At 39.2% G+C, this 6,634-nt stretch overlaps 1 pseudogene; it reads right to left on the minus strand.

The window, feature by feature from the left end:
* Positions 1 to 4,651: 4,651 nt before the first annotated feature.
* Positions 4,652 to 6,634, minus strand: part of LOC107560962 (uncharacterized) — a 5,405-nt pseudogene continuing 3,422 nt past the window's right edge.

Below are 6,634 nucleotides of genomic sequence, written 5' to 3' on the forward strand. Positions count from 1 at the left end.
GGTTTGGGGTCAGTAAGACTTTTTATGTTTTTGAAAGAAGTCTCTTACACACTGATGAATAGAAATTTCAAAAGAGCAGAATTTACTTGAAATATACTTTTTTGTAAGCAATGTAACAGTCTTTACCGTCACTTTAGATCTAGATCGATAGATCTAACATGACAGATAATTCACTGTATCGTTATCATAACCACAGTTGGCATATCTGTTTAAATAAACATGTCAGCCGTTGCCCTCGAGTTCAACCATGAAGCAAAAATCAATTTGCAGCATTTTAAAAGCAGCCTAATTCAGGCGGAAAATCCATGGACTTGGCAACCCTGGTCTTGTCTTCTCTTGCTCATTGGCTAGTGAGCACTACAGCTTGCTGATGTGTGAACTTTGACCTCCTCTCAAGGGTTTTAATGGTGAATCAATATACGCGGTTTAGTTTAAACTGAAGTATCATATTAGTCATCCTATGTGATTAATAACATTAGCAAAGATCAGTCACATGACAAGTATGGCTCGGGTAATTGGCACAAAAATGTTTCCAGAACTAAGTACACTTGAAGGCAAGATGGCAGAAGAAGGTTTCATGTGCCGGTCAAGCAGCTGCCATTGAGATGAATGGGGAAGTTAACAAATAGCTTTTATATCTCTGTGGGCCTAACCATAGGCTGTCTTGGTGTTTTTTAAGTGTCTTCTAAATAAGTAACCACCAGTTAGCTAAATAGAAGTGTAGGTAAGCTTTTCTGTTCGTTTTGCATTGTTGCATAACTTTACTAAGACAGTCTGAAAAGATATTTCTAACTATTATAATCTTTGTTTCTGAGCACACAAAGCATGAGTTAAGAAATGTAGGAAATGAGTGTAGATTTCCAGTGAATGGAGAGTGAGACAAAGCTCTCTTGTTTCAGTTATGCTGTAATGTCCTGAAAAGTCACCTTCTCCTTGTAATACCTGTCATACCTTTGTCATTATACAAATTTATGTCCTCATTTGTCACAAAAACACATACACACTCACACACACACACACACACACACACACATACTAATTTTACACCAGGACTGTTTAAGAGATGGATGGGCACACGTGGACATTGTAGAAGAGCAGTTTCCTAAATATAGCTATAGAGGGTATTTAAGGCTGGAAACATGAAAATAGTAAACTTCGAGACAATGAAGTTAACACGCTAGGCCTCGTGATTCTTTAATTTATGTCCTCATTTGTCACAAAAACGCACACACACACACACACACACACACACACACACACACATACTAATTTTACACCAGGACTGTTTAAGAGATGGATGGGCACACGTGGACATTGTAGAAGAGCAGTTTCCCAAATATAGCTATAGAGGGTATTTAAGGCTGGAAACATGAAAATAGTAAACTTCGAGACAATGAAGTTAACACGCTAGGCCTCGTGATTCTTTAGGATAAGAAGGAAAATCAAACCAAAGTTTGTTTGTTTTTTTTTCATCATTGTAAGCTTGTATTTCTAGTTATGGTAACACACAGTCAGTTTGAAACCAGGCACTATTCACACACCTGTTCAGGAAAGACTGGTGCTTATTCTCTTCTATTGCTTCCATGCTTCGTTTGGCATGAACTAATATATGACCCTGGAGCACAAAAGCAGTGTTAAGTCGCTGGGGGATATTTGTAGCAATAGCCAACAATACATTGTATGGGTCACAATTATAGATTTTTCTTTTATGCCAAAAATCATTAGGATATTAAGTAAAGATCATGTTCCATGAAGATATTTTGTAAATATCATACCGTAAACTTAATTTTTGATTAGTAATATGCATTGCTAAGAACTTCATTTGGACAACTTCAAAGCCGATTTTCTCATTATTTAGATTTTTTTGCACCCTCAGATTCCAGATAGTTGTATCTCGGCCAAATATTTATTTATATACTTATTTATTCAGCTTTCAGATGATGTATAAATCGCAATTTCTGAAAATGGACCCTTATGACTGGTTTTGTGGTCCAGGGTCACAAATGTCATGTGATTTAACAGTTATTCTGCCATTCACTTAGGATTAAGAAAATTATCTTAATTAATACTAATTGGTATTTGGCATTGGTTAAAGTCTAAAAATCCTAGTGTGAGGTAAGATATCAAGTTAGTACTTGCAATGCTATCGATCGATACTTTTGGTTCCAAATGCTTTTAAGAATTTGGTGTGTGTTTCGGTAAATATAATTGTATTTTTAAGTGGAACCGTGAAAACACACAAACTCAAAAATAACACACAAACTTGACCTTCTGCATCATGTCTTCTTTCATCCTTCTCTGAGCTGAAAAACTCTTCAGCCCAAATGCTTTTCCACAGTTGACTTTGATCGGTAATACATCTGGGCATGCTTTCTCCTTCTGATCTGCTGCATGTTTCAGTGCGGAGGAATAAAATGCCACTTGTGTTGACGTCAGGCAAGATGAAGGTTTTGGATAAACTACTTTTCCAAGATATGCTTGTTTTAATTTTCTGGACAATAAATGAGCAATAGAAGGGACTCTGGGCAGTACGAAACCACCCAGAACACGCTAGCAACTGCATATCAATGAGCTAAAAACACCTTAGCAATCGCTCTCAACACCCATCGTGGTGGTGTTTTCCAAGTACACGCAAAAAGAAATAGAGAAATATAATGTAGTAGTCTGTTATTTTTCCATTTTCTTTATCCAAGTTTAAAGTCAGATGGCGGATAGTCCCTAATACTGAGACTAGTGGGGCATTTGTGGGTATTCCCCAGTGTCCATCAGCTGCTGGTCTCCATATAACTGCTGTAACCGTGACTGTAAAATGAGAGTTACTGTAGGATTTATCTCAATCACCCAAGGTGAGGATAGTGTCATTTTAAGACCTTCTCATTTGAGCATGTGTTTAGGTACATAGCAAAATATACAGGCCTATAAGTATTTTTTTGAATTACAGATGACAGAATGTGTATGACCAATCCATAGTCATTAATGTCAGTGTACACAGCACGCCTATTCGGTGTTTATCTTGTTTCTAAAATATCTCTGTTAGTTGAAACAAAAACCCACAATCTACGCCAGCAGGAACTTCACCCGATGTGTTGAGACCAGATGTACCACTACGTGGTATTACAAAAATGCCAAGTGCATGACGGGAGATTTCCTCTCACAAAAAAGACGACTGGTGAAATGTTGTGTTTGTAAGACAAAACCATCACATACCCGACTTAGTAAGATGGGCTTTTTATAGAAACCAATGCTTTTTCTTCAGCAAGGATGCATTAAATGTATTAAAAGTGTCATTTATAAAGATGCAAAAGGTTTCTGTTTCTAACTCATCAAAGAATCGAAGATTGATCATGTTTCCTGAGCGTGTCGGAATTATTTTTAAACGGTCATGTGACACTGAAGACTGGAGTAATGATGCTGAAAAAAACAACTTTGCATCACGTGAATAAATTACATTTTAAAATATATTAATATAGAAAAGTTATTTTACAATTTTGCTATTTTTATTGTATTTTTAATCAAATAAATGCAGCCTTGGTGAGCATAAGTGACTTTTAACAAATCTTACCAACCCCAAACTTTTGAATGGTAGTGTAGGGAAATATTGTGATGGAGGAACAAATTATATACAACAGTCAAAATGTTGGTCCTGCAAAAGAGGAAAATCAGGTCAAAGTAGTTTTTAAAGAGGCGTCGTGTGGAATTTAAGCCCCTGAGGGGTTTCTCCCCAGCCTCCACCCTGCACTGGGAAACCAAGCTGATTGAATTAGCCGGAGGATAAAAAGGTGCAAACCATCCTGTAGTCATAATACACTACATTAAACCTTAGTTGGCCCACATTTTTGACTGAAACTTGGGTAAGGTTTCAATGGGTTTATTTAGAAACTCTTTGCAAAAAGAACGGAAACTCTACTGCAAGCTTACACATTGACACTCCTCTGAGTAATCAGATTAAAAAAAAAAAAAAGTGGTTTTGGCACGATGGCCGATGTGTAATCATTTACTCTGAAAGCCTATCTTATCACCTCTCGTTTTAGAAAAGTACAGAAAGCAGATTTGACATGGTACTGGAACTAAAAATACTATGGATTGTGGTTCTCGCCGTATGTACAAGCATTTTACATGCAAAGCGTATGGTATGTTCAAGTTAATGGTTCTGTTATCCAGTTTAGATAAGACATGCACACATTTTCCACTACAACATTAAATTATGGTCTTGATGGTGGTTACTTGCTCCAAAAATTTGCCCCACAATCCTACTGAAGTGCAGTGTTATTGAATGTGCAACAAAAAATAAAAGTTCACCCAAAAATAAGTCATTATGTTGTTCCAAACTGGTTTGGCTTTCTTCTGTGGGACAGAAAATATATTTTGGAAACACAATGAAAGTTAATGAGTTGCTTTATATATACACAAGATAAATTATATATATATATATATATATATATAGTCTTCCGTGTTGTGCAGAAGACAAAACTGGTTTGGAACAATGTTAAGGGAAGTAAATGACAACTTACATTTTTAAAAGGAAGCTAAAAATGTGTGCAACAAACCAGATAAGAGCTTTCGCACATGTTCAAATTCACACCAAAAGTCAGACTTCAACACGTGATGCAATGCAGATTTTTTTTTTTAATGCATTATGATTAAGGAGAGCATTTACAATAAAATTAAGCAGACGGATTACATTCCAGAAAACTCTGGAAAAGAGAGATACACAAATAAATATATCTACTTTAAAAACAATTAGCCCACCCAACCCCTTCCCCAACAAAAATACTGAGTTGCACTTCAACTGTAGAGAGTCGCCGCAAGTCCTGCGCGTTATTACAACAGAAGCCTTAAAGCAATGCCTTTGGTCTAAACTGCAAGAGGAGTTGCATGCTACTGTCGTACTATCACTACGAAGCGCATGGCAATCACTTACAATAAAAGAGCAAAGGCAGGCATATTTGCAACTGGATATTGTATGCAATCTTCAGACGCTGATCAGTTGGGGGAAGAGTTCAGTCGCAAACATGTCATCCCAAGAGCCCTCGGAGCAGAGGGGGGATGAAATGTTACTGAAGGGGGAAGGAGACCTCTCGTATCCAGAGTCACTGTACGCATCCGTCAGATTCGAAGCCTTCTCGTAGTCGCTGAAGGAAGAGGCATCGGAGAGGAAATCATCGACCGCGTCTGGACTCCGATCCACGGCAGGGATGATCACTTCCTCCGGTTCGTCTTTAACAGACACCGATTGGATTTCCACCTCGATTTCTTCATCGGCCTCGGAGAAGGCGACGGAATCCTCGCTTTTGACTTCGCAAATGCTCTCCTCGCTCACCACCTCGGTGGGTTTGGTGTAGATGTGGTCGAAGTGGATCAGTTCATTAAGGGCCTCCAGCTTAACTGGTGCGGGCCCCAAAGCTGCAGGTGGGGAGGCAGGTACTTGCTCTCCTGCACCTCCATCCAGCACAAGCTCTGGCTGGGGTTCCTGTGCTTCTGGGAGCTCCGTCTTGAGGAAGAGCTCTGGGTCAAGGATGTCCAGAATACCAAGCAAGAGATCAGACTGCAGGACGAAAAGAGATTTTGTCGGTGCAGCAAAAACACAAGACGAAACGGTCAATATGAAATGTGGCCCTGGAGCACAAAAGCAGTGTTAAGCTGCTGGGGTACATTTGTAGCAATAGCCAACAATACATTGTATGGGTCAAAATTATAATTTTTTTTCTTTGATGCCAAAAATCATTAGGATATTAAGTAAAGATCATGTTCCATGAAGACATTTTGTAGATTTCCTACCATAAAAACATCAACTTAATTTTTGATTAGTAATATGCATTGCTAAGAACTTCATTTGAACAACTTTAAAGATGATTTTCTCAATATTTAGATTTTTTTGCACCCTCAGATTCCAGATTTTCAAATAGTTGTGTCTCGGCCAAATATTGTCCTCCTATCCTAACAAACCATACAGCAATGGAAAGCTATGTATAATATTATGACTGGTTTTGAGCTCCAGGGTCACATACGTTTTCAGCATAACGATCAATAACTCTAAACCTCTGAAAGCCAAAAACTGCAGGATCTTCACCTCAGAGTCTGAAGGGCCAGGGCTGAGAGTATCCATGGAGAAGTCTTCAGATTTGGGGACTGCTGGGCCTGCACCTGCTGCGGAGGCACACGTAGCCTGAGTGCTGCTGACTCAGAAGACCCGGTCACCAAACCCAAATCGCTCACCGCGAACTCCAGTACCTGAACCTAAGAGAATGAGAGGCATTAGAAAAACCACACTCTGCAGCCGCCTGTTTAACTAACATGAGCACGGGTTACAACCCATTTTTTTTTACCTTTTCTTTCTCTTCCAAAGTATCCAACCCCAGTCTCTGTCTTAGTTCCTCATTCTCACTGAGCAGATCGCTCGTCTGCTCTCGCAACAGCCCGTTCTCGACGTGAAGTTTCTGATTCTGTGGAAAACATGCCGAAATTAAATCTTTCCTCTAAACAGAGAGAGCGAGAGAGAGAAGAGAGCGAGAGAGAGAAGAGAGCGAGAGAGCGAGAGAGAAGAGAGCGAGAGAGCGAGAGAGAAGAGAGCGAGAGAGAGAGAGAGAGAGAGAGAAGAGAGAGAAGCGAGAGAGAAGAGAGAGAGCGAGAGAGA

The sequence above is a fragment of the Sinocyclocheilus grahami genome, unplaced genomic scaffold, assembly GCF_001515645.1.
Source record: "Sinocyclocheilus grahami isolate Dianchi unplaced genomic scaffold, SAMN03320097.WGS_v1.1 scaffold749.1, whole genome shotgun sequence".
Taxonomy (NCBI): Eukaryota; Metazoa; Chordata; class Actinopteri; order Cypriniformes; family Cyprinidae; genus Sinocyclocheilus; species Sinocyclocheilus grahami.